The sequence below is a fragment of the Echinops telfairi genome, unplaced genomic scaffold (assembly GCF_000313985.2).
Source record: "Echinops telfairi isolate 266 unplaced genomic scaffold, ASM31398v2 ScPeMD7_12;HRSCAF=54, whole genome shotgun sequence".
Taxonomy (NCBI): domain Eukaryota; kingdom Metazoa; phylum Chordata; class Mammalia; order Afrosoricida; family Tenrecidae; genus Echinops; species Echinops telfairi.
In genome coordinates, this window is record NW_022103909.1 from 10246810 (window position 1) to 10268839 (window position 22030).

Here is a 22030-nt window from a genome sequence, read left to right on the forward strand (position 1 = left end):
CGATGGCAGTGGGTGAGAAAGCATACAAGTGTGTTGAGAAAGCATACAGTGGGTGAGAAAGCATACAAGTGCGTGTGTATACACACACACACACACACACACACACTTTTAGGCGTCTTCATATCTTTATTTGAAGTGGCCCATTACACACGACATGTTTACAGAGCTAAAGGTGATGGTGGGGACACACTATTAGATCTCAGGGTTGACATGCATATGCATCCGAACAAGCAAGTGGAAGCATTAGTGCTGCTCAGCCCACTGAAAATGTTAGATTGCCAGTCCCATCGAGGTGACTCTTTAAGATTCAGACTCCCTGCCATCGAGTTGCTTCGAACCCATAGTGATCCTATAGGACAGTAGAACTCCTGCTGTGGGTTTCTGAAACTATAACTCCTTAGGGGAACAGAAAGCCTCATATTTCTCACTAAAGATGCAGACACTGGGGTATTAAATCAGACCGTGTCCATAGGCAAGCACAAGGGAAGCTTACAGCAACTCCTGAGCGGAAAAGCAGGCCTCCTAGTTACATGAACAGTTAGCTTTTATCCAGTTCCTGAATGTTCCAGTAAGGCCATGCTAGAAGTGCTTAAAATGGGCAGCAGGACAAGCCTAAGGGATGCTTCCAGATACACATCAATGTCTAAACCTGGCAAACCTTCTCTGATTATTGTATCAGGATATGAGAGCTCCTGCAGGCAAAATCAGATAGGCAGCACATTTTTCTTAACATTGTTTTGATAAGGTTTGCAGTGAACTTAGTTTGCCTAACAATATCCAAGTGTGAAATACTCAAAAATGGGAATAAACGACAACAGGTTGGAAGCCAATAATTTCAAAGTAGCTTGAAGTATTTGTTGTATATTTAATTGATTTCATCTTTTTTTCTTCTTCTTATGGACATTTCTCTTCACAATATGCTTTTATCTGATCTGGGCACACATTTATCACTGTTCGAGGGCACAATAGCTTTGTGGATTATGTTGGTTAAGTAGCAGGAGGGATCTTAAAAGTTTGTTAGTAGCCATCCAAGATTCAACTATTGATCTCTTCCTTTCCAGAGGAAAGTAAAACCCCAAACAAACAAACAAAAAGACTCAAAATATCTGCCATTGAATTCATTCTGACTCACAGTGACCATGTAGGACAGACAACTGTCCCTGAGGGTTTCTGAGACTGTAGCTTTTACACCAGTAGAAAGCTTCATCTTTCTCGCACAGAGCATCTGGTGGATTTGAACTGCTGACCTTGTGGTTAGCAGCCCAACTCATAACTCATGATGCCACCAGGGCTCCCCCAGTTATGAAAACAACTAGTCTAAACTAATTAATCCAGAACGAATGGACCACAAAATCATCAGTCTCCATGAGCCCGAGACCAGAAGAGCGAGATGATGTCCAACAACCAAGACCAACTGCACTAACACAGGTCACAAGAGAAGATCCTGGATAGAGCGGCAATAAAAAGGGAACAAACTCAAACTCCTACAGGACATCAACCTTAGTGGTTAGCCAGACACTGGTGGAACCTCAGAGATTATGGCCCTTAGTCATCCGTCAGGTCTAGAACTAAACTAACCCCTGACTCAATTTTCATCCAAACAAGGGAAACAATAAAAATAGTCAGGTTTTCATTTATCTTAGATGATCAAGTGGGTAGCTTTTACCCAAGACAGGATATACCAGGAGTCAGTGGGATGAACAGGGTTGCTCTCAGGGAATGACAGTCAATGATGATATGAAGTAAAATGTGTAGGAATACTAAATGCAAAACCGATGATCTACTCTGTACACCCTCATCCAATTCACACTTCAAGGGGAAAGATGCAGGAGCTGTTCTAGGCCTTGTCTCACCCTCGGCTCTGAGTTTCTTCTCTCTTTCTCTCCCAGCTAGTATTACTGCTTTCGTTTTTGATTTTTAAAACGGGATCGTTATTATGCTTTAGGTGAAATCTACACAGCACACAAACGGTTCCAGGACATTAATTTCAATGCTCAGGATGCGCCTGTGCTCCCCCACTTTCACCCTGCGTGCCCCTTTTCCATTCATCCAGTTTTCCCGACCCTCGCTGCCTTCTCATCTTTCCTTTTGGGAAACTGTTGCCCCTCTGGTCTTCCAGAGTTGACTGTCCAAAAGGACATTCTTCACAGGTGTCATTGTTTTATAGGCCAGTCCCTTATTGGGTTGAGAAGGGGTCTCCAGCCGTGACTCCAGTTCCACATTACAAGTGTGACTTAGAGCAATACTTTCCGGGGGACTCCTCCAGTCTCTGTCAGACCTCAGTCAGTAGTAGAAGCCAGGGATCATCTAATTGTTTCAGTCAAAAGAAGCCTGTGATTCACTTCAACCATTCGTCCTTTGGAAACTAGGTTATGATAATTGCTCTAGACCAGTGGTTCTCAACATTCCTAAAGCCGTGATGCTTTAATACAGTTCCTCATGTTGTGGCAACCCCCCAACCATAAAATTCTTTTCCATGCTACTTCATAACTGTAACGTTGCTACTGTAATGAATTGGGTGACACCTGTGAAAGGGTCATTCGACCCCCAAAGGGGTCACAACCCACAGATTGAGAAACGCTGATCTAAATGCTCCCTGAAACTATGACATTCTCTTTAAAAAATTAACTCGTTACACATCTTCTTCTTAAAAGTTTTTCATCATAAAGGTAAAAATGTTTTTTTTTTAATATGAAACATTACATATTAGAAGAAAAAATGTTTCACCACTCAGAACTGTTACAATCATAATATTTTTCTGTATATGATATTTAAATAAATAAATAAATATAAATGTACAAGAGAATTGTGCTATCAGAGAGATAAGAGATAATTAGATATGTAGAATAATGATTGTGTAAATTAATTAACAAGGCACCTACAAACAAGGCAATTAAAAATCCATATAAGAAAATAAATCTATAACAAAGAGAGGCTATAAGGAGTATTACTGATAAAAATCAATTGGCATTAAAGAACATGAGGTATTTGAAAGGAACCAAATGGAATCCTTCTGATTTATGCCATGATAGAAAACACTAAGACAGATGGACACAGTGGGCTTGAACCTAACAATTGTGAGGGGGACCCAGTGTGGTGTTCTGTTGTACACAGGGTCACTATGAATTGGAACTGACTCAATGGAACCTAACAACAATCATAACAAAGAACACTAATGGCTGACCACAAAGATAAAATACAACCAGCTTGCGTGCTGAATAGAAAATGATGATTAAAAATATATAGATCATTCCAAGATTGGGTCTCTCTCTCCAAATTATTTACTGCGCATTTTGTTATCAAAAACCAAAACATATCCTAGAGTCTTCTCAAAACTCCAGATGGATTTACGATCAAGATATTTCAGACGACTCATCACTATCCAGCACATTGATAAGCATTCCTGGAGGAATTGTGCCCACGCATAGTCAGGAGCCTCAGACGCCATTGGTAGAATTTTGGGATAACACCAATCGTGGTGCAATTGATTCAATCACTGTGTGCTATCAATAGTGAAAACTACTTGAGGTGAAGGCCTATAGACAAAAGAGGACAAGTTTATTACCATGCAGAAAATGCTAAACTAATGGGAAAAAGTTCTACGGATCAGGTTTCCTGAGGATTATGTTAATTGGATTATAATTTTTTTTAATTCTACCAATTGTAGCGTTACATACCCTGTTTCCCCGAAAGTAAGATATCCCCTAAAAATAAGACCTATGTACAGTTTTCCTCTCGCTGAAATATAATGCATCCCCCTGAAAATAAGACCTCCCCAAAAATAAGGCCCCCCCAAAGCTACCATAACTCTGGACTCTTGGCTGCAGCACAGTCAGAGCAGACAGGAAGTGTGAGGTCTCTTTTAATAAAACAATAAACAATAAATGTGTACCATATTCTTCTTCATGGAAAAATAAGACATCCCCTGAAAATAAGACCTAGAGCATCTTTGGGAGCAAAAATTAATATAAAACACTGTCTTATTTTCGGGGAAACAGGGTAGTAGGACTATGAGCTCTGGATTCAAAATGTTGATATTAGATGCTGGGATGGTTAAGGTTTTGTGTCAACTTGGCCGGCCCAGTATTCTTAATGGCTTGGGTTACAGTCTAACAATCCCCCATGTTGTGACCTAACAAAATATAATCATTTCCATAATGTGATCTGCTGTGAGCAGCTCATCAGTTTTAAGATTAGGGTGGAAGGCAACCCCCTTATGCAGATCACAGCCCTCCTATAAATCTACAGAAGAAATATTCCAAAGTAATAACAATAAGTAACTGCAATTGAAAGCAGCAGACCAACTGGGATAGTTAATGTGTAATAGATAAAAAAATTCAAGCTCAATTTTATAAAAGTCGTAGTCTCTATTACTTATATTTGTGTTTAATTCATGGTTATTTAACTTCTTAAAAAATAGACTTTGCTGTTTTATATTTTAAATGTAGAAAATAATACCCATCACAGGACATTTTTAGACTTAACTGTGTTAATAAATAAAGTTAATTAGCAATTCATTTATCAAACGTTGGGTGCAAAATCAGTATTTATGATAAAAATAACCAATTTAAATTCTACTTAACTGAAAACATTTAAACCAGATATAATTTGGTTGAATAGGTGTGTATTCAAAAATAAGTGTGAATAGAGGAAAGTAAGGAAAGAAAGAAGAAAAGAAGGAGGGATATAGTCCACGGCTGTCATGTAAGTTGGATTATTTTACTATTAAAAATAATGTACTAGTAATTCTACATTAACTCAATATTATTTATGTCCTATTTCAAATACACTTTGCATGTAGCTTCCACTTAGCATCACCTGTTGAAATGCAGTCCTTTATAAGCTAATAACTCCATAAACCGCCTATACTTTCAACTACTCCATTCTCCTTTCTTAGGCCCCACGCTCACACTCTCCAAAGTTCTAACTTCACTCTTCTTTCAAGAATTCGGTGTCGACATTTTAGTTCAGAGTTTTGTTAGGTCACAATGAACCTGTGACAATGTATCTAGTGCATTCCCTTGATTGTGCCATGCACGTTAGCGAAAAGAACAGAGTCAAAATCAAATTACCAGTATCTTCTAAAGGGCTTCAGGGAAAAATCTAGTATACACAAGATGAAAGTGTCGAGGATAAGATATTATATTTGCTGAGGAGAAAAGAAAAATGGTTTTATTGATCCATATAACTTTCCCACAAATAATATGAGCTTTAAAACCTGTCACCTGCTTGCTGTGCAGGTTCTAGAAGCAGGTGCTAAGACCCATTCATGTGCCAAGTTTGAGGCTGCTGCAGTAGATTGATTCTGTGAAAAGCCAATCTTAGATAAAGAAATGAAAGCTTCAAGGAAGGCTGAAAATAATGGGGGGAAGCAAAAGAAGAAAAGAGGAGATACAAGAAATAAAGTTAATGAAAGACAAAGACAACGTTGGCCAAGACCAAAGCCAGAGGGAAAGTAGACACCGAAGTGGAAAAAGAGTACCGGAAGCAGCCAGCATCGTGGTGCTAAACTCAGTGATGAAAACTGGAGGCTGCAGAGATATAGCTCAAAGGGAGCAGGGCACTGTGTGGCGCCTGATGCCCTCAGAGCAGTGGAGCTGACGAATGGTCCCTCACCTGGGACTTCGAGTAATGTGCAATGAAAGACCATCGTAGTTCTCTGGAAAAATGGGCTGTCTGTGAGTTACAAGAAAAATACTTCTCAGAGGGAAAAGATAGAAAGTTGTTTGAGGAAAGTGTAGTACTAGAAAACATTTTTTGAGAAAATCATATAGTTCAAGTAAATGATCACAAAACTGTTTCTTCTCCTCAACTCATTACAGAACTAAAAATCTTTCTCTAATCCAAAATACTTGTAATGCCAACTCCTGCCCTCCAAAAAAGACAATGATCTAGAGATAAGAAGAGTAGAATTAAATTAGTATTTGGACCAGGTTTGAATATATTTTAAAATGCATAATGTGACTGAGAGGAAAGAGATGGGAATGAAAAAAGTATTAAGGAATGGTGGAAGAAAAATAAAACAGAGAGACAGAAATAGAAAGAAAAAAAAACAGAAAGCAAGAGAGAGGCATTCAGAGATGGAGAGCTACAAAGAGAGAGAGAGGGACTAATCACTAACAAAGAAAATGGGCTACAAGAAATCACTGAACTGATTTCTCTACATTCAGGCTATTTCATACCTAAATCTGTGGTAAAAAAGAAAAAGAAAATATATCGTTTTACATATTAGACAAAATATCTGCTTTTTGTTCTTCTCAATTTTAATGGTGGACAGGCTGAATTTATTCTCTAAGAAATAATTTCTCTCTCTTGTGTTTCCTCTCAGGATTTCTCTTCACTTGGCTGAGGAATCTTTTCTTCACTTGCTCTTCATGATTCTAATTTTTCAAACTTCTAATCATCTTTATTGGATTCCTGAGCATTATCTGAAAATCCTCTCAAGTCTACCTCCGAATGATCTAATAATCAGCACCTCAATAAACAGGCACAGATCACATTATGGCACCTGGAGGATATAAAAAACCTTTACAATGGCCTTATTCCTTTGATCTTTACAAATTCCTATTAATACACACAATACAAATACCACATTGTCCTGTGAGCAAATGACACAAAAGGATTAAACATCTCAGAGACTGATAGGCAGAAAGGGAGGACACGTGGTCAGGAACATGAGTTCAAAGACAGGAGCCAGTCCCTGTTTGGTGTAGGGAGAAGAACAGAGAATGAGGTCAGAATGGAATGTTGGAACATAATGGAGGGAGTTTGCCGTGACAAGAATTTGGTTTCCAATGCATTAGGCAATGAAGGGTGTTAAGCAATCCAGGGCAGCATCTGGCTAGTTTAGTGGGTGATTACTCTGACCACAATCTGTTATGTGTCGCTAGTGCACATGATATATGCCCAGTTAATGTGCATCATAGGGGGAAGTGGCAGTTCAGGGGTAGAATCCATGCATTCCAAGATGGCTCAACTACTCATCAAAGCACCTGAAACGTAGTCATTGCCCACCTGCCAGTGGAGGTTTGCATACTGCCATGATGGTAGACTACATTAAAAGGCCTAGCTACCTTCTTGCAAAAATCAGTGAATGAATCCCATTGAGTAAAGGGCTGACCCCACAGCAGCTAACATCAACACTCTGCAAGGGACCAGGTGAGAGACGATGACTGCAAAAGTAAGTACATGCTGTAGCGATTGAAGAATGCAGTTCACATTCCAGGATAAAGGAGTAAGAACCTCTGAAAGAGACTGCAGTGCAGAGAGTTACTTAATAAGGTCCTTCTAGCTTTAGGCTTCCATTTTCTGGTGTTTTGTAGATTCCAGGCTCCATCTCTGCAATTACGGTCTTATTTTTGGAGTCAGTTGTCCATTGTGTTAACGTGGCAGCCTTGGGGGTAGAGGCATTGAGTCACTCAATGCCTTACTCGAGACTGTGACCCAAGTCACGTAATGTGTGTCAGAAGGGTGGGACTCACTGCAGTAGCCCAGATGTACATGGCTATGTGGTTGGGGGGAAGGGAGGGTGATTCTAGCAACAAAAGAACAAGAAAACTTTGGATTCTAGATAAAAGTAAGCGCACCCATGGAGTACAACAGCTGTTTAGTGCAGTCTGTTACCTAGAGTGAAAGTACTTAGGGGAAATAGGATGACTGGATCTAACTAACAACTGAGAAACTGGATAAGTATGGGAGTATGACTACAGAGTGATAAAGAAAGGGCAAGACACACAATTCCTTGATTTCTATTATTACCAATAGTTGCAATGGCAAGGAAAAAGAACATAGTGGCAGGCTATAGCATTGAAACAAACCCAAAGCCAGAGCTATTACCTCTAGTCTCAGGGAAAACCCAGAAATGGAAAATCATATTGGAAACAAGAAGTACCTCTACTACCACTGATCACTAAGAAGGCAGTCTGGGAGAGGAAGTGGAAAAAGCAAGAAATTATTGAAATGAAAGAGTATGTTTCAAAGCAATTATTTCAAGAAGTACCTCTACTACCACTGATCACTAAGAAGGCAGTCTGGGAGAGGAACTGGAAAAAGCAAGAAATTATTGAAATGAAAGAGTATGTTGCAAAGCAATTATTTCAACTTATAGATAAGCATCATAAAACTCCAGAGGACCCACTACAAAAGGAGATTGTGATGGAAGAAGCTGGAGGACATTATGTCATATATTTTATGAGACATATATTTTATGAAACCACTACTGAAAAGGGTTGGAGGTGGGGGATTTAGAGCTCAAAAGTCACTGACTAGAGGATGGCCAGCATTAACTCGGGTGAAGGGGAAGGCAATATACAATCAGAGGGAAGCTGGGGGGGAAATGATGGAGGCAGGAAAAAACTCTGGGAGGTTTGAAACAGTTAAATGCAATAGAGGTAGACATTATTACATATATATAACCCTTCAAAACTGTGATCTAGTAATAGATGCAAGGATAAACTTGCGGGCTGACCAGGTGTGGAAAAGAGAGTAGGAGGATAGATGATAGATGATTAGATAGATAATAGATAGATAGATAGATAGATAGATAGATGATAGATGGATGGATGGATGGATGATTGATAGATCTAAATCTAGATATTGATACATATATAGATACTCATAAATACATATATAGAAATGTATGCCTAGAGAGGATATTTATATATGTTTATTTATCTTTTACTGAGGTCTCAAGACCATAGTCTTGGGGAACACCAAGGTCAAGTTAGATACCATAGTACATGAAGACAGTGTTCTACATCCTACTTTAGTGACACAGATGCCAAAATATTCCATCAAGGGATTAGAACAAAATGTATGTTTTGGACCACCAAGCTATATTTTCTCCAACCAAGGAAAACACTTTACAGCCCACAGGGTAGAGCAATGAACGATGAAACATCCTACTAAATGGGCAAACCATGCTGCACACCATATTCAGAATAATGATTTGATAAATAAGTAAAATGGGCCATTGAAGCATATGGTATCTAAAAGTAAGGAAGAGGAATGCATGGGAGGTTGGCTCAGCTGTGCTCACACTCAGAGGGAGGACCACCACTAGAACAATTCCTCTATTTCTTGGGGAGAGGGACCTGGGGAAGAGGTGATGGAGGAGGTCGCTGAGTCTGTCCAATTCCTCCCCACCCCACCTGAAATCGCTTTTCACTTCTTGGATGCTGATGTCTCAGGACCAGGGTTGCTGCCACGAGTACCAGAAGTAACGCTTCAGCAAGAGATTATAACGATACCTCTGAGCCTGCACATCAGAATTGCCAAGGGCCTGAAGTGGTAAACTATACCTTCCCCTCGTCTGGAAAAACTGAAGTTGCTAGTGAATACCCAGTAGAATTGCACCTAGCTTACCCAGCCAGAAAGGAAGTGTACCGAAAGGGAAGCCACTTGGTAGACTGCTGTCTCTATCAGCAATCTAGACTGTCACCGCAGCTGAACCGGATGTCGCTTCTCACGGTGGAAAGGTTTAGGTAAAAATAAATGACGAATGGAAGGAAGGATAAATAATAGCTGATGGTAAGGAAATTAATAAATAGACTACACAATGGCAGAACTTTATTACAATGTTATCTTGAGAGAGCTGCAGAGCAAAAGAATAATCTCTAAGGTAAACTTTTCAGAGGGCAGAAAGGGTGAAGACGAGACAAGCTTTTGGAGAATCTGACCAGAGTAGATGGGTATCCCAGCAGACACGAATGAATGGCACGTGAGCACTTTGTCTTACTAAAATACAGTGGTTAAGGACTGCTTTGAACCGATCAAATGAATAGGTGGAGGGTCAATAGCCAGCACTTTTCTGGCTGTTTGTCAGACTGTGGTGGCTTGTGTGTTGCTGTGATGCTGGGCGTTATGTCACTGGTATTTCAAATGCCAACAGCGTCATCCAAAGTGAACATATTTCAGCCAAGTGTCCAGACTAGGGACAGATAACAAGGATGGACTCGGCGTCCCACTTTGGAGGAAGGAGCCCTGAAAACCTCGTGCATCGAAACATTGTCAGATGCTGATGGCCTAATGAATGGGAGCAGAGCATTGTCAGAGACAGTGCCAGAGGATGGGCGTCTGGGTCAGAAGACATTTGAAATGTGGCAGAAGAGAAGCTGATTTGTCAGAATGGAGTCAATCCTGGTATTGTGAGTAGGGTAAAGCTTGTGGGAAGAGAGCCTTTTGGAACATCACTTGCTGATGGGGTATGACACAAGGTAAAGAGAAACAGCTGCAAAAATGGGCTAATGATCCAAACTTGGAATGTGAGAACAATGAATGTAGGAAAATTGGAAGTGGTTAAAATGAAATTGTTAGGGATTTTACCTTGTTTGGATCCCTAATCAATGCTCTTGGAAGCAGCAGTCCGGAGATCAGAAGACTCCTTGCATAAGGTGAATCTGGTACACAAGACCTCTTTAGAGCATAAAAAGCAGTAGCCTTGCTTTTCAGTACTTTTTATACATTACTATAAGGGCTAAGGTGCACCTCACCCAAAGCACGGTATTTTTTATTCCCTCAGGTGCGTGTGGAAGTTGAACATTCAAGAAAGAAGACTGAAGAAGAATCAAAGTATTTGAATTGTGAGTCTGGAGAAGTACCATGGAGTGCGAACAGGACACACCCATCTGCCTTGAAAGAAGTACAGCCAGAGTGCTCCACAGAGGCACGAATGGCAAGGCTTCCGCTCACCTACTTTGGGCATGTTTTCAGGAGAAGCCAGTCCCTGGAGAAGGAAGTCCTGTTGGGTAAAGTGCAGAGCCAGCGAACAAGAGAAAGGGCCTCAAGGAGGAGGACTGAGTCCATGGCAGCCACAGTGGGCAGCAGTGTGGGAACAACTGGGCAGATGGCATAGGGCCAGTCAGGTTTCCTTCTGTTGTGCACAGGGTCACTATGGGCCAGAACTGACTCAAGGCACCAAACAACAACAAGAAGGGTCAACAGCTAGAAGAGCCAACGAGTGACCTGCGGTGAATTGGATTACTGTGCATTATTCTTCTCTCCCAGGTCCTCTGTTGGGTGATGAATTATAAACCCTAGCCTCCATTCCTGTGCTTATCATTCCATGTGGGAGTGAGTGGTCCCTTATGTTAACGAGGCAGGATTACAGCAGAATATATCTTGAGTCAGCCTGACTAGCAGGTAGGACTCAAGTCACCACTTGCATTTCCTTGAAGGGGGAGGGGCTACTATATATAAACTATATCATAATGCTCCTGTGAAGTTCTTGCTCTTGCTCTGGACCCTGCATCTGGCTAGTCATGATCTGGATTATCCAGCTCAGCTGTTGTATGAGTCGGCAGCTAACTGCCTCCCCCCACAGTTTGGGTTCTTCAGACATTATTGCCTGACCTGATTTGCCAGCATCAACAGCCTGTGAGCCAAAAGCCTGTCATCTGATTATCCAATTTGGGTTGACCACCCTCTGCTGCCATGTGGTTTGGGAAAGGCCTCCAAACGGATGCCTGCACCATGGATTGCGGGCATTCCAGCCCCCACGATTATATGAGCTATTTCCTTACTGACTTGTTGTTCTGTGAGATACTGCCATGAATTACAGAACCCACAGAGAGGAGGTAAAGTATGAAGAGGAGGAGCCACGGATAGTAGAGATGATGGAGTGTTTTAACAGTTTGGAAAAGTCAGATGTATGAGAAATTATTTATGCAGAGATGATGGACAGCGAGAGAGGGAATGAGAGATGGAGAGAGGGGAGGGAGGGAGAGTGAGAGAGAGAGAAGTAGGAAGAAAGAAATACCTACGGCAAGAGGCAGAAAACACGTGGATTGGTCAAGCGACAGCACGAAGGCTGCAAAGACCCCAAGTCAGCAGTCGGTCATTCGTCACTGTGACTCTAACGAGGCTGCTTTGACTAAGCAGTGGGAGCAGACAGCAAATGGCAGTGATTTGAGAAGTAAATACTGAAAGATTAGAACGCTTCTTTCTAGAAGTTTTATGGTGATGATGAGAAATGAGATAAGGCAGCAACTTTAGAGAATCTACGAAGCAGAAAAAGATTTGCTTTGGGGGATGCTTATAGAGAAAAGAATACACAGAATATGAGCAAAGTATCAACAAGCAATATACCTTTATGGATGAAAACGCATCATCATCCGGCAATGAGTGTGCCTCAGCTAAACACCAACTTGGCATTAAACATCCCCACGATATAAAGAACCTAAGCCTTAATGTATGCAGTCGATTTAAAAGAAAATTAGAATATTTAAATAGAATGCATCAGTCTTTGCATGCACATGTGTATGCGTGCAAGTGTGTGTGTGTGTGTGTGTGTGTGTGTGTGTGTGTGTGTGTCTGGTGGTACTATGGTCAGAGCACTCATCTGCTAACTGAAAAGCCAGCAATCCAAAGTGACCCACCAGTCTGCAGGGGAAAGCTGTAGCAGATTTCCATGAAGATTACAGCCTCAGAACCCTGGGAGCCACTTGTACTCTGTCCTATAGGATCACGATGAATTGGAAATGAAGGCAAAAGGTTCCGTTCAAAAAATAGCCAGGAAATTCCATTACTTTTTAATTGCACTGAACTCTTTTATGTCCTTTTTATAAAAGTACGTAGAATTGTACCTGGCCCACAAAACTGGATACATTATTTAAATCGAATGGTTCCACTGTCTTTGGAGTCCTGATCTTCCCAATTCCTTTGTTCAAAAAGGAACATGCCATTTTTAATACAACGTTGATCACCCTACTGCAGTTCCAGTCTGACTTTGTGCTTTTCCCCAGTGGCATAGTGGGTAATGCATTGAGCTGCTAACCACAGAGTCAGCAGTTTGAAACCACCACTTGCTCTGTGGATGAGGCTTTCTACTCTCATTAAGCTTTACGTCTTGGAAATTCAGAGCAGCAGCTCTTCTCTGTTTTACAGTCTATCAGGAGTTGGACTCAACTCAATCACAGCGAGGGGTTTTTGTTTTGTGGGGTGTTTTTTTTGGGGGGGGCCTGTAATTAAAATTCCTAAGTCATCATTCTTTAACCCCCTACTATTCCACTTTACTTAGTTCATCCCCATTGCTATGGCCTCTAGGTCTTTTTCAGTCTTGTTACCAATACATTTGTTTGGTGGGCTTTTCATAGTACTGTTCAATATACATATGGCAAAATAAGACTATTTCTCTGTCCTCTTCATTGATAATGAACCTGTTCACTGGAATTTTAAACCTGTAAATTTTGTAATAATATTGTATGTAGTTCAAAGCCAGGATTTTGCACAATCACTTGTCCATCTAGGCTGCAACTTTAGGATCTTTAATTTATCAGTTCTATCTATCAGGGCCTCTTATATTGTATCTGGAAACAAGCTTCTTTTGCCATCTAAAATTTGAAGAACATGGACAGAAAAAAAATCAATGATTTAAAGTTCCAAGCACTTTACAGTTTCCTTTTTCCTATAAAAATAAAAACAAAGAAACAAACAAAGTTACCGCCGTTGAGTTTATGCCAATTCATAACAGCAACTGGTGCTGGGAGCAGAAAGCCTGTCTTTCTCCCCTGGAACCATTGGTGCATTCGAACTGCAGCCTTTTGAGATAACAGCCCACTGTGTAACCACTACACCACCAAAACTCCTCTCCCTAGAAACATCAGTAATGGTTAAATAGCCAAACATGTCCCAGTGCTTTCACTATCCTAAGGAAAACTGTTCAAAATATAACTTTCCCAAACATCTCTGGGTGAAAAAGGTATAGTGTTAATTCTCATCTTATAAATTGTGTCTACTGTGAACCACAATACCATTTAGGAAATGAAAAGAAAATATCACTGATATGGCAGTGGTAAAAATACACTATTAGTCACTATCCATATTTATTTAAGAATTTGGTGCTGAAAGATGAAAAAAAAGACAAAAAGAAAATTGCTGATATCTAGAAAATACAGATTTTGTTAAAGGATAATTGGTTACTGTTTTCCTCAAGATATTTTTTCAAAAAGTAGAAATAACTTCAAGTTATTGTTTATTTTTTAAAGATAACTGAAAGTTGGTTTTGCCAATAACCAAATGATAACAAGATATTGCTAAGCAGATGGTCAAGAACCAGATGTCAGTAGCAAATTAACATATCATGAGACTGCCCCGTCCCTCTGAGCAGTCGAAAGGCATTTGTAGGGTGATGGGATGGCACTTTGTCAGCTATGCCTGAGGCAGGAGATTTCTGGGGAAAATGATATCAAGGAACGAACCAAGGAAACTAGGAGGCAACAAGAAAAGAAGAGTGCATTTACTGCACGGCTGCTTTACGAATAATATCGCTCAGATCCATGCTCACTAGTATTTGAAAGAACTGAATAAGACCTAATCCTTGCAGACATTTGAAAACATAAAACCGAAGAGCTGACAGAGATACTGGGCATCACCAGGAGAGCGGCTGGCTGTTTCTCTAGCAGCTCATAGAGTAATCATGGTACAGGATATGACTGTCGAAAACAAAACCTGTTGTTGGCAGCAAGGTTGGCTGTTTCTTAGACATGGACTCAAGCTGTTGTTGCTGTTAGTGGTCATACAGTCACCTGTGACTCCTGGAGACCCCCCGCCAAGAGGAAAGGACCACTGTAATCCATAGAGCTTGCACTGGCTAATTTTCATAAGCAGATCACCTGGCTTTTCCTCCTGTTTTGTATTAGTTGTGAACCTGCACTGAAGCCGGTCAGTCTCATGACAACGTGAAAGGCTCTGCTCGCTGAGGAGCAGTGTGGGTTGTGTGTGAAGAACATTGGCCAGGAATCAATCCCAGGGCCTCCTACATAGAGGACAAGCTGCTTAATCACCACTACCAAGAGAATGCTACTAGCCATACTTAAAATGAGAAGCATAAATATCTCAGGAACCAAAGTTTGCTTGATTAGTCTTTCCCAATAAGCAAACATACCTTGGAATCAAAATTATATCAGAAATTTGATTGGCTAGCATGAAATCTGAAAAAAAAAAGGGGGGGTGTTTGATGATTCAATTCTTTTCTATTAGCAGGCAAAGGTGTTTGATTCATTTGTCTTCAAAGGGTGAGAGTTCTGGACAATGAAGAATACTGTTACTGGCACCTTCTCTCTGGTCACCACTTGCCAGCACTGCTCTCTATATTTAAAAGATCTCTGAGAGGCCAGAGGCTTTGCCTATCTTACTCATCAGTACATCTAGTGCCTGGCACCTGGAAAGCATTTAATATATGTTTGTTGGTTGAATGATTGTCAACCAACGCACCATTTTTAGGTTACAGCGCTGACTGATGCATATTCTATTTTCTACCTGATTACGATAGAAGCTTGCTGACTGAGGACTTCCTTATTAACCACACCCGATTTTACCCATCTCTATTCTCATCTCTGAAACGAAGACGCCTACTCTCATTCAGGAAGGCCACCTGACTCCTTCATTTTAAGATTCATGACGGATGCATCACTGAGCTGTGCCGAGGGAGAGGAGCACCATGTCTTTGGTCCATTCGGATGGTGTCACTTCTGCCAATGTTGTGGACTCTGGTCGAGTCTGACTCATGGTGATGCCGTGTGACAGAGTGGGATTTGTCCAGAGGGTTTCTTCACCCTCATCTTTTTCCCAAGGAGGCTCTGAGTGGGTTCAGCTTCCAGCTTTCCACTAGCAGGGTAGTTTGGCCACGGGAAAGATTTGGAAGCCATCTTTGAGCCGTAAAAATTATTGGAAGGGAATGACAACTGTGAATTAAACCTTTTCTTCTCTTTCTTCTCTGCCTCTCCAATACCTTCTCTCCCCATCATTTTCTTGAATCTCTAGGCCTTTTTAAAGATCTGTTTCTCCCTTCTACTTCTGAACGGACTCACATTCAATTCTCCAGCCTCCAATCAATTTCACTTCTGATAAATAATTTCTAATTCTTTCCCCACATTTTTACTTATATTAAACAGTCCTTTTTCATTTCTATCTGTAAACAGCCTTACCCTTCATTCAAAGCAATTTTTACATGAACTTCATACAAGATAAATTCACATTCCTAGACACTGGATGACTATAGTTATTTTACTAAATGTTTTTCCAAATTTTACTAAATGCTTTGAGATTAGACAGACAAAAATAAAATAAAAATTTAAAAACAAAAGAAATTAAGAATAGTATATTGAGTAAAACAGAAAAAGGAAGTCTTCTGAATGAAACTCTAACTAAAATGCTAGTGTGTGCGTGTGTGTGCGTGTGTGTGTGTGTGTGTGTGTGTGTGTGTGTACTTTGCTGCCCAAGGAGTAAGTGGGGGAAGGAGACAAATGTCCTATCTTCATTGCCTCACACAGCAGAAGCAGCAACACCACATTGTTGTGGTGATCCAGTGACTCCCCTAAACGCCCAAACGATGCATTTCTTGCCTTGTATCCCTAAAAAAGGTGATCAGCATGATAATGTTTTATCTAATTAACTAGTCTTGGTAAAATCACACAACTTATGTTAAAATATGATAGCTAGTACATAAATATAAAACAATTTTTATATTTCAGACAATCAAAACACCTGAGTTACTTATAAACAAAACAAAGTGCCTAACAGAGTTCTTAGTTCACTTAAGATATTACACAATTTAATTCCTTTCCCCTTTTACTCTTTTAGTTAGGTGTCCGTCTACATGCATCCACACACCGGCAGGGAGCAGTCCCCATTAGCTAATCAGGAATGAGTGAGTTTTGAGAAAGATCAACATAGATGCTCAAAAGATGGACTTTCTTAATAATAATGGAATTTCTGATGCATCTTCATAATAGGAACTTAACAAATATTTAATATGAAAAAAAGATGAAAAAGGATACTTTTATAAGTTCCTGGTTTACCCAAGATCACAGCTACTCCTTGTGCTAAAAATATCAGAGATAGTTCTTCAGTATCAGCAGTTCGTGGGTCATGGACAAGTCTGTCCCTAACTGTGTACAGAAATCAAATTTTACCTAAGTTCTAACAGGACCCTATGATTTTTATTTATTTAGCCTTACGGTAGTGCACAGTGGGGAAAGTTTAGGCTGTTAATTACTAAATGAAAGGTCAATCAATGGTTTGACAGACAAGACTGGTTGCTTCCATAAGGATTTACAAGCCCCATACCCGATGGAGCGTCCTACTCTGTCGCTAGGAGTTGGTTTCAACTCAAGGGTGGGCAGTGAGCTTAGTTTGGGTCTGGGTTAAGGAAACAAATGGCTTGATGCTGTTCTTATGATTTAAAAGCTGTGTGTGCAGCAAGAAAGGTGACTGTGATGAAGAATTTGTTGTGAATAGAGGTTGGTTCAGTCATTTCAAAGTGAGGACAAATTTACATAACCTTAAAGGGCAAGGACAGGTCTCTGGCTGTACTTCTCACTAATGCATTTTCCTCCTCACTCCTTCTTGGGCTTTCTATATAATCAGCAAATTGGCAAAAATAAAAATTTAAGAGCCATTAGAATTAATAAATGCAGGCTCCTGGGTAATGTGTCAAAGCATTTTCAAAGGGCCAGACTTTAACCTCCAATTCATTCCTCTCACTTCTGTCCAATTACCAAATACATGCCATTCTAACCGAGGTGCACATTTTTAAAGTTTGACATTGACATGCACTACACAGAGATCAGAACTGGGCAGAGGCCCATGACTTGCTATGATTTATATTCTGTCATTGGAGCTAATGCAGAGTGAATTGCTCCAAATCCTCTTCCCTTTCTCTAGCCCTCTAAATGGAATCGAGCACAGGCACAATATTAATTTTGAAGTTAACTTACTCTAATTGAATGGCAACGCTTTATTATAGTCATGTATCAAGTAAAAACGATAATATATCATAAGTGACACCGCTGAAGACCCTTTTGTGCTTTGCTTTTCATTTTGCTAGGCTCTTATTTTAATTCAACAATTCTTCAAATACCACTATTAGTAGATTAATGTATACTGTTAATAAATTAATATTACTAAATCTTCCCCATACAAAATCGTGTGCAGACCAAATTGGACTTCTTCAACAGAGGTGTTCCTATAGAAATCCACAGCCAAACCAAACCTGAAGTGGCCATCCAGCCTACACGCTTTCCTCTCAGAAAGGATGATTTTCTCAACTGTGTTCCACCTTCTCATCCTGTACTTAGATGGCTCTGTCTCTTAGTAGTACTCATGAAAATGTGGTACGTTAATAACATTTCCTCAAAAGGTTTAAATAACAGCATTCACTAAAATATTTTCAGTCGTATGGTTAATTTATGTCTTCTTGGGAAAAGAAAGACAGGAAGGAAGGAAGGAAGGACCTCCTGTAGTTGGATTGAAGATACCTTAATGGCACAGTGGTGAAGCACTCAGCTGGTAACCCAAGGTCATCAATTCAAACCCAAAGGAAAAAGTTGTGGCCATCTGCTTCTACAAAGATTTGCATCCTTAAATACACGTTAGGGTAGGTCTACTCTAGCCTATAGCATCAGAATTAACTGGGAAGCAGTTGGTTCTCTGGTGGTTGGATTGAGATGCCAGATGTAAATTTCTACACAACTGACTTATTTTCACTGTAAAACTTGAAATTGACCTAGGACAAAATTGGGACATTTAAGAAGGATCCTAACCCCTGTGGTTCATGTTTTTAGGTACAGTGTATTTACAGTGAGACCCAAATGAGACATGTGTAAAAACAATTAGTCAATTTAAAATATTATCAATTAGAATAATAGTTGTACAATGCAATTGATTAAAATAGGAATTACTACAACTACCACGGTTGGAGAGAGAAAAGATCCTTTGGCTTTACCCTATGAAGAGCTGAGGATAAATCATTTAACTCGCATAATGTAATAAAATTACATTATTATTCTTTCTGCAAAAAAAAAAATAAAATAAAACATTGACTAATCCAGCTCCAAGACCTACCAGGGCTCTTGTAAATACAGAATTATTCCTCATTCATCTCAAATATTCACAAATCATTTCCCGTCAGTGGAACACAACCCTTCGCCCTTTACTTCCACCTTCTCTATAATCATTCTTCCGAGTGGAGCTTCGATGTCACTGGTAAGGGATCTAGCTAGGGGTACTTCCTGTCTCAACCCCCATTCCAAAGTAGGTTGGGTCAATTTCATTTTAGTTAAGTGCTTGGCTGTTCACCAAAAAGTTGGTGGTTTGAATCTGCCACCCTCTTGGAAAAAGAAAAACGTGGTAATCTGTGCCTTTAAAGATAGACAACCTCGAAAACCCTGAAAGACAGTTCCACTTTGTGGAGTAGGGCCGCTCTGAGTCACAATAGATAGCAACCTCTCTATCCTTTCAGGCTCCTTTTCAGCACTGAAGAAAATGGTATTCAATTGATTCTTTGGTAGCTACAGCAAGCTCCTTGTAGAAGGGCTTTATGTCTGTCCTGCCACATAGTTAAGCTGTGGATTAGTAATTATTTATGGAAAAAAGGAATAACTAGTACTTGACTAAACATCTTCAACACAGCTTGAGTTTCCTCTATCGGTGGCTGGTTTTCTGTACTGTGTGGCTACTTCTGACTAATTTCAGTATTTTTGTCCCTGTGAATTGGCTTCAACAAGAATGACTTCATTGGCTGGGTCACAGTCTCATAGACAGCGCTGCTATTTCAGTGTCCTGAGATGTCCTCTTGGCAGTAACAAGGGTAATCGTGAGGTATTGCACCTCAAGCGGGAAAGTACCTAGTCCTAGGTTTTAAGCCCTGGTTGGTACCTGACCTGCTGTGCGGAGTGCATCTGCTCAACAGTTTGCTTGGTGAAAGTAACTCTCGAAATCATGACAGAGATAAGAGTAAGAAACGCCCTATCAAACCTTCTATGACTTTGTCAATGTGTGACATATCTAGAATGTAATAAATACCAGTACAAAGTTGAGCATTCAATCCCACACACTGCTAAGAGAATGATTCATTTCTACACATGTCTCTCTGTTATTTTATTATAATAAAAAGTAGCTGACACATATCAAATTCTTCACTATGATAAGCATCGCCATTCTTTGCTATCAGCAAACCACACTAATTCATCTCCTAAGCTGAGGTATCTGAGCTGAATATGTCCGTGTGTAACGTGGAACAGCTGGGCTTCCTCTATCCCCATCATCATCTCCACAAATCGTATGCTGTGTAACCAATCTTCCCAAGACCTCATCTGTGTCACCAGAAAATGTGAGGGTAGTGTTTGCAAAGATCAGCTAACATATACAAATAGATAGCTATAATACAGCATGAATCTAAAACTGATGACTGAACTGCATTTATTAGAATTTTTCCAAGCTTACAGGGAAAAATAAAAGCTAGGAACAGGCAATTTTCAATTATTTGGGGTTTTTATACTATAGCATTTCTTAGGTAAATAAAACATCTAAACTGCTATCCTTTCCAAAGGCATGACTTTTGTAAAGAATGCTGAGTTGGTTGGATTCTGCCCTCTATTGTACCCAGTGACTATGCAATGCTGAGAATGGAAATATTTCCCTTTCTGACCTTAATATCAATCAGTGGACATTGTCAAACTTGACATTTTATTGTCCCTTCCTTAGTGCCATGCTGTAAATAGAAGCATTATTGTTATAAATTATTCCTTGAAGTTTGACATTGTACAAATTACACTGTGTACTCTATTTTATTAAATGGTAAAGCTCGGCAGGCTTTCTATCAGGAGGCCAACCCGAGGTACTTTGTTCTCCTAAGAAATGAGTGCTGTGTTGGCAGGCTAAGCAAAAGGTCTCATCATAACCATTCTGCCAGTAAATAAGTCATAAAATCCTGTTCTTAAGATACACTTTCAAGCATTTGTCCTGATCTGTTTTAATATATATCAAAATAGAGTGAGGGAGGTAGTGCCCTGCATCTCTGCGTGAGCGAAAATCGACCTGTGGCGCAAGGCCAGCGCGTACACAAGCACACCTCACTGAGCGGCGCAATGCGCGGAGGCTTTTTCCTCTTTCCAATGAAGGTTCCGGGCAACCCTGCCAGTGCATTAACTGTTGGCGAAACCTAGGGCATTAGCATGTATTTAAACCCAACCCAAACTCACTGCCATCGAGTCGATGCCGACTCTTAGTGATCCTATAGGACAGGGAAGAACTACCCCTGTGAGCTTCCAAGACTATAACTCCTTATGGGAGTAGAAAGTCCTGTCTTCCGGTGAGCGACAGGTGGTCTTAAACTGCCGACCTTGTGCATGGTACAACCAGTAACTGTTACACCACCGGGGCCCCATTTTGATGATTGAGCACAAGTCTACCAGCACCATGTATCCAACAGCAAGTGTGCACTGCAGGTCTCTGTGTTCTATTTGGGCAATTTTTACAAGGTTTCAATCTTTTCCACAGTGCTATTGTACACTTAATAGACTGGAGAATCGTGTAAGCATAAATTGGATATTCAATGAGAAACCCAAAATATTGAGTGACCCACTTTATTGAAGTGCCCTAGAAATTAACCCAAACTTTTTGGAGGTATGCTTGTATGTAAGATAAAAAATAAGCACATATACCCCCCAAAAAGCAACCGAATACTCATAAAATAAAAAAGGCTCAAGTATTTTCTTGTCTTTAAAAAGTGTCTACGTCTCTGGGTGTCACCAACAATTAATGCAATTGGTAGCAAACTGCAAGTGTAGCTATTCAAGTCGATCCAGGGGCCCCTGAGAAGAAAGAGCTAGTGAACGGCTCACCGACAAATCAGCCACTGGAAACACCAAGCAGCGCAGTTCTACTGTGACACACAGTGTGTGGGTTGCCATGAATCAGAATGGATACAGCAGCCATTGAGTACAAGGTACTGAGATAGATGCTGTGCAAAATATAAAGTATGATAGGGTTGTCCTCCAGCGCCCTATAGTATAGTTGGGTAAATAAGCATTGGATAAAAGTGTGACGCAACAAGAAACAGCATTACATGATAAGTGACTGCTAATAAGGATAAATGCTCTAGAATAAAAGTTGTCTATGCACATCCTGGCCCACCAGTCCTTGAGGACGATGACCCCAATTAGAGCAGCCAGTCCACAGAGAGGACCACATGGCCAGCCCCACTATGAGACATGATGCCCCTCACTGACCCATGGCCCTGTGGGGGACAACA

General features: G+C 40.4%; 1 protein-coding gene across 1 annotated transcript in view; it reads right to left on the bottom strand.

Annotated features, from left to right (window-relative positions):
• Nucleotides 1-22030, bottom strand: part of TMEM117 (transmembrane protein 117) — a 656162-nt gene that overhangs the window by 359684 nt on the left and 274448 nt on the right. The gene's annotated exons all lie outside the window — the stretch shown is intronic.